The sequence below is a fragment of the Gouania willdenowi genome, chromosome 24 (assembly GCF_900634775.1).
Source record: "Gouania willdenowi chromosome 24, fGouWil2.1, whole genome shotgun sequence".
In the NCBI taxonomy this organism is placed as follows: domain Eukaryota; kingdom Metazoa; phylum Chordata; class Actinopteri; order Blenniiformes; family Gobiesocidae; genus Gouania; species Gouania willdenowi.
Genome location: NC_041066.1, coordinates 17786833 through 17799257, shown reverse-complemented (window position 1 = coordinate 17799257; position 12425 = coordinate 17786833). Strand labels below are relative to the sequence as shown.

At 36.4% G+C, this 12425-nt stretch overlaps 1 protein-coding gene across 1 annotated transcript in view; it reads left to right on the top strand.

Moving 5' to 3' along the window:
- Window positions 1–12425, top strand: part of esrrgb (estrogen-related receptor gamma b) — a 52120-nt gene that overhangs the window by 20522 nt on the left and 19173 nt on the right. The window lies entirely within an intron of this gene.

The window sequence follows — 12425 nt, the reverse complement described above, 5'->3', positions numbered from 1 at the left end:
TCCTTATCAAGGACAAAAATTAAAACAGGTTTCTCAAAGGTTGCTTTTGTTTAAATGATATCGTTTTGACCAAACCTTGTCTGTGGTTTCGAGTCATAATTAAAACAATGCACCATTTTTGCACGAAAATGTATTTTTAAATTTAGAAATAAATAGTAAGTAAAAAATATTGTTGTAAATAATGTTATTTTGTATGAGAAACTCAAACTACATAGAAAATGTTTTTTTTTTTTTATTACATATTATTTAATAAAAAGAGTTCACACAGTATACAGCCATAATGTGCATTTGGGGATCTCATCATGCTGTAATTTTCTGTACAAAGCTCTAGAATACAAACACTTGATAATGGATTGCTTCAAGAAAACAAAAAAGGATGAAAATGTATTTAAAATGTTCCAATAAATCACAGCAATCATGAAAAATAAGTCTTTTACATTGTTTGGTACTCGTCGATAACTTTAGTTATTAGTATAATAATGTATATTTAAATTACACTAGTTTATTATTTAGGTGTATTTCTTCACCTGTGTAGACTAAATTCACATTATATTATCATACATGCCATGTGCTGACAGTGAAAACACCAAAGTAGTGCTATTTTTGCTAAAAAATAAATAAAAAATAAAAAGCACATATTAAGCTCAATGACAACAGTTCCCAGGTTATAAACTTAACATTTAAAAAGTACCACAGAGCATATTTCACAATAAAATATACCAGAAGTTTAACTGCACATTAAAGCACTCTGATGCTAATAAAGCGGGTGTAGCTGTGTTTGTCCACCACAGGCTGAGCGCTCGTCCATCGAACTGCTGTTATGGCACTATTTTTATTTTTACCTGCATGCGTTCCTGATGTCTTCATCCAGAGCCAGAAATCTGCCACAGAGCCTTTGACTCGCAGCCAAACAACACACCAGTGCCTCGGAACTAAAGCTGAAACTATTAACGCGTGCTTAGAGGAGGAACCGCGGGGTATTGTCTGCGGAGAGCCCAGCTAAGCCTTAGATATGGACGCCCATGTTTGTGTGCGAGGGAGAGCCTCAGCATCACAGCAGCCATGACATGTGGCACAGTAGGAAAATGATGGCATTCAATTAAAGGAAAAAAGACATTTGATCGTGGCATAGTGCCGTGATGAGGCCTGTTATAGAACCGCCATCACTGAACGGCTCTGCGTCGTCCAATCAGATCACAGGACGACAAAAGCCAGTAGCTTTTCTGGAAAAGAAATAATCATTCTGTGAGACATTAATGCTGGTGGTATGCTGTAAAGCTGAGGTGTCAAATCTATAATAGCACAGTGGCCATGCACAGCCTGGTTTGATCTCAAGTCATTTCTTTCATCTTATTTTATACTAATACCAGTTATTCCCTATTTTATTTTTATAAACAACGAGAAGAAAATAACTCGGATATTAGGTGCCGATGGTAAAGTCGTGCATGCTAAAATAAAGAGCAGCTTTTGCCACATTTAGCAACAAACCACGTTTAAAAAAACGTGTGAATTTTTTTTTTGTAATGTTACTTTTGACCAGATTTACAGCAATACAAGTGAAATTTGTGATGTTTTTTTTCTCGTAAAAATATGATGTCAATGATAAATCTAAATGTTAAATATTAAATATAGATGAAAGTTAAATTGAAATGTTAAATTTAAATCGAAATGTTAAACCTAAATCTAAATGTCACGGGTGAAACTAAATATTTAGGTAATATGCAAACTCACCAGAAGTACAAACATAAAAGCTCGTTCCTGTGAATTAGCATATTAGCTAAATATTTACTTTGACCCCTGACATTTACATTTGACATTTAGATTTGCATTTTATATTCAACATTTTGATTTAACATTTCAATTTACATTTTATATTTAACATTTAGATTTAGCATTTACATTTAACAATGACATATTTTTACGAGAAAAAAAAAAATCACAAATTTCACTTTTACTGCTGTAAATCTGGTCAAACGTAACATTAAAAAATGTGGTTTGTTGCTGAATGCTGCAAAAAGTTGCAGTTTATCTTAGCATGTGCAACTTTACAATCAACGCCCCATACTCAGAGAGCGCAGACCTCGGCCAAATATCCTCTCTGTCAGATATTAGCAGTTATCTGGATCAATGATCCTGATCATGGTATCATAATTATTCTCACTTTAAAGGCTTGGAAAAAAGTTTTATCCCCATTAATAACAATATAAAAGTTCCAAATGTATAAAGGACACCCCTGTGTTTTAGTAAAATCGTTATGAAATGCACAATCCAGATCCGATTCAGATGAAACTCGGTGAGGTCATTGAGGAACCCACCTGATATAAATTTCATAAAGATCAGTCAATTACAAACCGAGATATCAATTATTTTGAAAATTCGCCAATGATGAATTTTTTTAAACTGACCCAGAATCAGTATTTTGATCCAGACCCACTTGAAAATTTCATGGATTCTTCTATAGTGTGAGGTCCATCTTTGGATAAAAATAGTACTTTTAAGGTAATCCTGCTAACTTCGATGAAAATATTACCTCATTGGCGGAGGTAATTACATTACTTTTTATCAACATTGTGACCAGCTAATAATGTAAATTATGTTTTATAATCACAACAAAATCTGTAAAGGTCTTAAGATGCAAAGCATTCAGTCCTAGATATCTGGAGTAGACAATATGATAAAGAATAGATTAAAAAAAAACAACAATATGATACTTTACTAAATGCTCAGTCTTCACTGTAGTAACAGTAGGTCACACAGGCTGGATTTACACTAATGGTTAAATCTTTACTTTAAACATTTTTTTTTACATAATAAAATCAAGAGTTTATTCCATAATGTCAACAAAAACTGTATATTTTCTTTCCAAATGTATACGCTTTGCACTATAGCTCCAGTCAGACCTCGATTTTGTCGTGAGTTTTTGTCGATTTCTCTATGATTTCAACCATGCCATGAATCACCTGCCACTGCACTTCCTTTTCAGTTGGTAGTTTTAGGTGTTTTGGTAGATTATTGCTTCCAATACAATAAATATGTGTCGGTGGTGGATATTTAATGCCTATATTTGGCTTTATCCATCCACTTTCTTGCAGCGGTAACAGTTTTTTTGTGTCTACATTTTGTCTCAGAGGACACACACACACACACACACACACACACACACACACAAAAATCTAAAAAAATACAGTGACTCACACTTTTCCACCCTCTGTTGGTTTTACTGCTGTGTCATGCTTGAACACCTGGGTGAGCTGAGCAAACAGTAGGTGCAAGGATTCAGCGTTGGGGAGCGAGGTGCGACCGGTGACCCTGTAAATGTCCAGCTGAGCCTGATAAAAGGTCACGGGTTCAGTGGAAAAACTCTCTCGTAATTACAACTCACGGAAGGTATGGTGTCAGTCGCTGCTGCCAGCCTGACCCTGCCTCCTGCCAGGAGACACTCTCACACTTCATAACCAGTGTCAAACTCATGGACAGGGGGCCAAATCCGGCCCGTTGGAGCGTCTGATTCGGCCCGCAGGAGAATGTAAAAATGGCAATGAAAAAACATGTGTAAATGGAACTCAGTATTTGCAGGTGCTCAAATTTTCCCTGGTGCTTTTATCTCATGTTTTCAGTCATTTTTAATGTTGAAAAAAAATTCTTCAATTTTCCTCAAATTATGACAGAATATTTCCCTTAATTAAATAGAAATTGATCACAAAATCTAGGAAATGTAATGGTAAGATCCGATTAGGTCTGATATCTATCAATTATTACTTTGATATGGTCTGTTTTATTACATATTTTGTATTTTATGTATACGTAAAAGTGGAAATTATGGCACAATAATGTTGAAATTACATGTTTTCCTGCATAAAAACTGTGGCCCACGTGAGATCAAACTGCTCCGTATTTGGCCCCTGAACTGAAATGAGTTTGACACCCCAGCTTCAAAGCATTCGTCAGATTAGTGTATGGTAGGAAATTTCTGTCTTACAACATTTTACTTTATTTTTGTTTGTTTATTTTAATAAATAAGATAATCAGGTTAGCACATTAGCATGTTTAAAAAAAGAAAGAAATGCATTCAGCCCCTCAATCCAAGCCTTAAATATTACATACATCGGTAAGTGTTCGATGATTCAACGCTACTTCAGTGTTTCGGCGCTGTATTCATTACTTGCAGGTATTTTTGACACTGCTGTAATGTGGTGGATGAATACAAGCCGCCAGACTATTTTGGCAACCTACACCGCTGTCTCACCCTCGCCCGACCACAGATAGGGATCAGCAGTCTTTCCTGAGCGAACGTGGCTACCGGGATAATGTTACAGCCTTATTTTCCCTCTAGCCACATACACAGAAGATTACTAAAGCCATATCCAATATCACAGACTGTCAAGTCCATTCCCGATCAATAGGCTCAGATCAGAAATCAATCCATAGATTAAGATTTCATCAAAATAAAGCAATCTTTATATATTCACTATTTTGAATATGCATTAAAATTGGTTTTGTTTAGTGTCTTTGTTTTTAGAATGTAGTTTTTCTCCATGGTTTAGGTGCGGGCAATGGTTCTCAAGCTTTTTTGAACAAAAACTTTAAAGTCCCACCTGCGGCCATTGCCCCCCAAACAAACCCTGACACGTAAGAGATTTTCAATTCTATTGAACTAACAGGGAACTAGAAACTTCATATTTCATCAAAAATATAAACCAAAATTAAACCAATCTCCAGCAAAAAAAAAAAAAAAAAACAAACACAAATGTGAAAGTGCAACAGTCAAATATACAGGAAATAACGAAACATTGCTTACAATCTGTGCCAAAAAGCTCAAGGTGGCTATAAATAGAATTATTTTTTTACGTCAGCTATTGAAAGCTTGTTTTTTGTTCCACTACATGTGAAGTGCATGTCAACGTAAATCATTATTTTTGCACTTTAGTTCCATGTTTCATTTTGTTCCCGGTCCATATCTAATAATTTTATGCTCTTTTAATTTCTGCTCCATTTTTAGGCTTCTCATTATTACTTTCTTTGTGTGTAGGCCTTTCGTTTAGTGTTAATGACCTTTATTGTCAGTGATAAAATGGCATTTAAGAAAATTGAAAATGTCCTCCTGTTTGTCGCGCCCCACCTGTCATACCTTCATTCCCCACCAGGGGGGTGCACCACACATTTTGAGAAGCACTGACTTACGGGGTGCAGACCTAGATCAGGACGTAAACAAAACCAACTCACTAAGTTTGAATGTTGATTATCTCCTGATGTTCTGGATCAAGTGGTGATCATTTGAAACTGTATTGCCGGCTAGCCGGCAAGATCTATATGGGGCGCCGATTGTAAAGTTGCGCATGCTGAAATAATTAGCTACTTTTTGCCACATTTAGCAGCAAACCATGTTTAAAACTGTATGTGGGTTAGGGTTAGGGTATTTTTATTTTATGTACTTTTGACCAATATTAACAGCAATATTTGTGAAATTTGTGATATTTTTTCTCGTAAAAATCTAAATGTTAAATGTTAAATCTAAATCTAAATGTTGAACGTTAAATCTAAATCTAAATGTTAAACTTATATGTTGAATCTAAATGTTAAATTTATTTTGGTACCGCCGGTGAATTAGCTCATTGAGTGTCATCCGTGACATTTAGATTTAACATTTAACATTTAGATTTTTATTTAACATTTTCATTTAGATTTAACATTTAGATTTAACATTTTTATTTAAATGTATTATTCAGATTTAACATTTTGATTTTCATGGGAAAAAATATCACAAATTACACAAATAATTTAATTTTGGTCAAAATGAACATGAAAAATTCACAGATACAGTTTTTTTTTTAATGTGGTTTGTTACTAAATGTTGCAAAAAGTTACTGTTTATTTTAGCATGTGCAACTTTATAATCGGCGCCCCATAGATCTAAGCTACACAAGGTTTCTGTTTGGGGTTCCTGCAGAGATCAGAGCTCACCCTATCGGTGAAGAATGTACTGTAATAACAGATGAGATCGTCCACACATTCCTGCTGGAGAATAATATTTATTGACTTGTTCAATAAGGTGTTCAAAACCTGCCACAAGAATTCAGGACATGGACGGCGTGTGCTCTACGGGGCCCGCAGTTGTTTGTGGTCGACATAGTCCTTCTGACCTCCTTCCGTTACTGATTTCAGTGCAGACGTTTGGGTCTTGTTTTTCTTTTTTTTTTCCTTTTTTTCCGGTGTCACAGTAGCCGGCAGGCGGCATCTGAACAGTCAGCTGCTGCCTGCCAGCTACTCAGAGGCTCTGCATCGGCCTGTCCTCGCCGTCTGGCAGGTGATAGATCAGACACGGCGGCTAACACGTGTTCCTCTGAAGATGTGGGGGTTTAGCAAAGTGTTGACCTCTTTATAACCCGACTCAGAAGACACATTCATGTACACGCATGTCAAACATATATTTCACATGACAAGTGTCGTGGAAGTGAACCTTGAGGTGCGTGTTTTCTTGCCAACACCCTTTTTTCTCTCTGTTAGCCACTTACAGAAAGAACACCTGCTATTTATGCCAATTCACCGGGGAACCTGAATCGACCCGGACGTCTTCACGCTCGTGGATGATTTCGATTGCTGGGCACATTCGTAGTCAGAGTGTAAATACTGTTTAGAGTAGTAAGTGTTCAGCATGGTAAACAGAATGACTTTAGGCAGAATGGACATATTTTTAATTCTAAAAAAGACGACACTTGGGCCGACCTTGTCATTCTCAAAGTACTCCACGTTTTTCTTGAATCTACCTTGTGACAGCAAAATAAAATATAACAAATTAATAAGTTGTTATTGTCCATAAGGTTTAAATATACATTTCTCACCTTTATGATGTATTACAACAATGTCTTCTTGAAAAATCTCACGTTTACCTTCTGAAAATCTCTCAAATCATTGAAAGAATATGAGAAACATCGCCTTCTAGAAAGTAAAACTATAACCAAAAACTAAAGGCTTACAGAACAGTAAATAATAATTAAATATACACTTCCATAAATCTAATTTTCAATTAAATCCACCGCTATTCCGTCTCTTTTAATCTCTCTCTCTTTCTCTTGGACTTTTGTCCTGTTTCTCTTTTCCTTGTGTTTGATGATTTTTTCAAAACAAAGCGACATCTTTAATGATTATGTCACGTGTGAGTAAAATTACTGTAATAAAGCCACTCCTTAGCTTTCAGAAACCGGTGGAAATTCTCAGATAAAGCAAATATTAGCTGAGTTACGGTCTTTCACCGGACAATTTCATTAATTTGTAAAATATCCCTGGACAAGACGTGAAAAGGGGACATGCCCGGGTAAAACTAGACATATGGACACCCTAATTTAGGGCAAGATTCAGAGCAGATCTGGATAAACCTTGTTTTTACTTTCTCACTCTGACCCTCCCGTTTTTTAACATTCTCAATGCCTTTATCACCATTGTCCTCAGCCTTTAGTGCTGTAGTTCTTGAAGGGCAGTAAAGTTATAGAGTGTGCGGTTGTTTGGTGAGAGAGGGGCTGGGGGTGTGTGCGCCCGACACATCCCGCTGATTTTTCCCAGCTAAAATAGGGAGCTCCTAATCTCTCTTTGGCAGCGTTGACCGGCCGGCCAATTCTGACACATTCTCTAGAAAGAAGCGCCTCTGACAGGTGAGGCTCTAAAAATAGTCTCAGGATGAGATACCGACATACACAAACACATACGTGGTTGGATGACATACGGCTCACAATGTCGCTACAAGCTAATCGGATCGTAAGGCATGTTTGTGCGATGGACAATTCATTTTGGAACGCCTTTTCTGTGTTGTTGTGTTTTTTTAATGTATTGTCTGCATTAGTGTTTATAGTATAATTTTTGTATTCATTTATTTAGTTTTTAAAATAATCATTTATTTACAAATTTCTTCATTTTCAAGACTTTTCCTTTCTATAACTTTTTTATATTATGGTACATAAATTTTAAATAGTGTTAATTTTATAAATCAAGGTTATTATTAATATTTTTTTTGGGGGGGTTGTATAGTTTTGTCCAATCCAGTTTAAAGTAGTCCAAATTATATTCAATAAAATAAATACAATTTTAACCATTAAATGTGTTTCTTTCTCTCTCTTTATAACATTTCAAATATATTATAGTTCCTATGTGTAATCTCACTAAATATATAACATTTAGCTCACTCTACCCTTTGCCTCATGTGTCCAGAGCTTATCTGTCACACTCCGACCATGACATAATGGAAACCATTGGAAATGGAGGTAGATGCTGTAAGATGATCCATGGAAGCATTTGTTCCATCGCAGATCTCTGAAACCACCGTCTTCCTCCTGTGGTTTTGGGCCCTGAGGTGTGAGGTGTAGGGGCAACCATGACATAATTCCAACACCCTCCTTCTCCCCCGGCCATCCACAAAACGCCTCATCCAGCTGTCTTATTGTGGTCAGGTTCTCCGTACTGTTCCGTATCACATGAGGAGGAGATAATCCCGCTCTCGGCGTATCGGGCACTGGCTTAGACAGCCTGAGCTGTCAGTAACAAAACGCACACCTGATGCTAAAAAGGAGATGACGAGGAAGAAATAAAGTAAACTGATACACTGAGCTGCTTGTTTTGTCTTTTCTGTCCTGATATGTTATTTTACCTCTTAACTTAACTCATTATTTCACTAGCTGTGTTTCCATTACACATTTTCGCCAAAATAAAAGCATTATTTCTGAATATTTGCACTTTGAACATGTTTCCATTGAAGGTTGTTTTGGAGCTTCATAACTCCCGTGGAATCTCCCGCGAGACTTCGCTGCATGAAAATGGACGCCCCACACCTCCTTATAACACTTTGTATTCCTTTGTTGTTTCATGTCTATTGTGGAAGTAATCATTATATCAAGTATAATGCTGAGAAATGTCTCAGTCTCCTTTTCTGTCTACATGTACCGCGCCATGTTTTCTCGGAGAGAAGTGGTCATGTATTTGCGGAAAAAGTGTTCCCACAGCGCTTTTGCGATGCATTTTGATAGCTGCGTTTCCATTATCCTTGGAAATGTGCAAAATCTAAATAGCACAATAAAAACCGGTAATGAAAACACCTGAATTTCGAGGGGGACAAAAACAGTCAAATATCTCTAAAAAGTTTTTACACTTTCATGAGGAGGAATTTCAGACATTTTGATATTGAAATGTGACGCAAAAGCGCTATTGGAACACTTTTTCCCACAAATACGCGTCACAGAACGTGATGTACTTAGTTGCATGACGTGAGGTACCATGACGGGAGTTAAAAGGCGCCTCCCAAAACAACGTTCAGTAGAAACACGTTCAAAGTGCAATTATACTTTGTCGAAATTTAGAAATATCGCTTTTGTGTTGCAAAAATCTGTGATGAAGCAGCTATTATGGAAACTTCTTTAGATTCCTCCTCATGAAAGCGTAAAAACATTTGAGTGCTTTTTCTAAATGCAGGTGTTTCCATTACCAGTTTTTATTGCGTTATTTAGATTTTTTGCGCATTTCCAAGGGTAATGGAAACGCAGCTATTGTCAGTGCCCTCCTGCTTCTGCTCTGCGCCGTTAGCAGCACATGCTAAGCTGTAAACTGAACCTGGTTAGCACGTAATTCTTGTCAGCGTCTATTAATTATGGACCAGTTGGATGGTCCAGTTCAAAAAACCCCCGCTGATCTTGGAATTCTAACTCCGGCTGTTTGGTCACTCGTTGCTTGTCAGAGCCACAGCCACATGACCCGTGTGTGTGTGTGTGTGTGTGTGTGTGTGTGTGTGTGTGTGTGTGTGTGTGTGTGTGTGTGTGTGTGTGTGTGTGTGTGTGTGTGTGTGTGTGTGTGTGTGTGTGTGTGTGTGTGTGTGTGTGTGTGTGTGTGTGTGTGTGTGTGTGTGTGTGTGTGTGTGTGTGTGTGTGCGCGCGTGCGTGTGTGTGTGTGTGTTCATGGGTTAGGGCAGTGCTTTTCAAGCTTGGGGCCGCCTGAAATTCAAATAGGGTCATCTGAAGTGTCGAGTAATTGATTTTAAAAAAATGAAAGAAAAAAAAAAAATTTTTTTAAAGAAATTAATTAATTAAGTAAAACACAACACACAATCTTAAACAACTATGCGTTTCTTTTACTTTCCGAAATATAAATATAGCTCAAATAAAATGCAGTATAAAAATATCCGTGTTGGTGCATCTTATCACTTTGTGCACTAATCCTGGCTACTCTATATTTATAACTCAGTTACAAATATAGATCAGTCAAAAAAATGTCTTTGGGGTTGCCAGATATTTGTGATAAAATGGGGTCACGATCCAAAAAAAACTGGGACATTGTCAGCACAAAGAAGAAAGGGTAACGGTAAAAAAAAAAAAAAAAAAAGTACTTGAGTAACTAAAACTAAAAATCCCTTTTTTCAGCAGAAAACAAACGTGGTGTGAAGTAGTGTTGTTGATTGATACTTGTCCAACTCCTGGATATTTAGTCAAAGTATTTCAATTTGGTGTATTTTGCTGTAAAAAATGCTCTCAAATTTTGCTATTGGCTGAAAATAGTGGTTTGTGACATTTTGGTGGCTTCTTACATCACAAACCACCGCTGTTTGCCCCGCCCCATCCTATAAAAACTAGCACTTGTGGATTCTGCAATCTGTGACAGATTGAGATAATTATGAATGGAGCGGTAGAGTGAGTATTAAGTAGAACAGAAGCTTTTTATTGTCATTTTACAAAATATACAACAAAATTAAAGTGCTCTCCAATATTGGAAAAATAAATTTAGATATATAATTCTTAAATACTCAGCACACTATATACATTACCATAACACGCAATATAAAAATGTAAACTGACCTGTTGGTGAGATAAATGAATATGGCACAGGTCGTGGATTACACTTTGATGTAAATTATTTCATTATTATAGCTAGTTTGCATAGCGTAGATAGTTTTTTGGAGTTTTCATAGTCCCGCCCATAATCAAAGCATTTTTTTGAATTTCCAGCCTAGACACATTAGCCAAAACCTCAGGGTTTAGTTAGTCTTTAAGCGTTTTCTGTCGGAAACAAAGGTTCCTCGATGCCAAACTGAGTAATTAAAACCATATCCACATGTGTTCAAAGAACATGAAGTCTATTTGCAAGCCTTATTGATTACTTTAAGGCGTACAAATGGAAAGCTGTGTTAGATGAGGGACTCTCGATTTAGCTTCAATCTGCCAGGCATAAAATGATCTCACTGTGTTTGCTGGGAAGAATGAGCTCCCCTTGGGCACGGTGGGTAATTAGGTTAGTGGATAGTCGGTGTCAGGAAATTGAAAGGCCGTCCTAATCGGATTCTTTTGTTTCCAGGGGAATTAAAGGAATTTATATGAGTCACTGGGAAATCTCACACGACTCAATTCCACTTGACCATGTAAAATCTGTTTGCTCTTCCTCAAAGCTCAAACAACTTGCGAGCGTGTAAATTCGGCGCATAGGGCGCATGAAGAACGTGTCCTCTGTGATGGCTTTGAAGATAATCCCAGATGTGTCACATCTCTATGCTTACACCTCCATTGAACAGCCTGCTTCTCAGTCAAATCGTGACAAGTAAAATCAATAAACACTGGAAAGCCCTGCATACGCACACATGTATATTCAGGAATAAACTACTGCTTCATTAGCAACGCTGTTTATAGTGCTGAACGTGCACATTTGGAGTACATTTGTTGTGTCGTCACGTTTGGAACATCCTTCATGTTTATATTCCTTAATAATGGAAATAAAGGATTATTTATTTGGTGGATTTTATGATTTGTGTTAATGCCTATGGCAGGGTTGGGGTCAATTACATTTTTGAGTTACAATTACATTGTCAATTAACCATATTCAATTATGATTACAGTGACAAGGATTTTCTCCAATTACAATTAAATTACAATATTTTTTTTTATCCTCAGAAGGTCAATTACAATTACGTTCTCAATTACTAAAGTTCAATTAAAATCAATCACAATTACTGAGCCTGAAATAAATAACCTAATAAAAGTTAACCTTCCTCTTGTGTTAGCTTTCTGTTAGCATCTCTTATGATAAATCTTCGTAAATCAGCTGTAAAATACACTAAAAACAATTATTTATCATTTAATTTCTTTCCTATATATTGGTTACCTCGTTAGGCTTCCTAATCAATGAAAATAAAGGTTTTAATATTGCAGGTGTGGAAGTCTGAGCCTTTTTTATGTCAGTTTATCCCTTGGTTTCAATTATTTTTAAATGGTAAAATGTGGGAAAACTTGATAATAAACAGATTTTTATATTTTTATCAAATTTTCATGGTAATTGCAATTATCTTAAACTCAATTACAATTTAATTACGATTATCAGAGCAACAGATTATTGAAATTACAATTATAATTGACTCCAACCCTGCCCTACAGTAATAAATGTAACATCTGTAAATTCTGATCTAT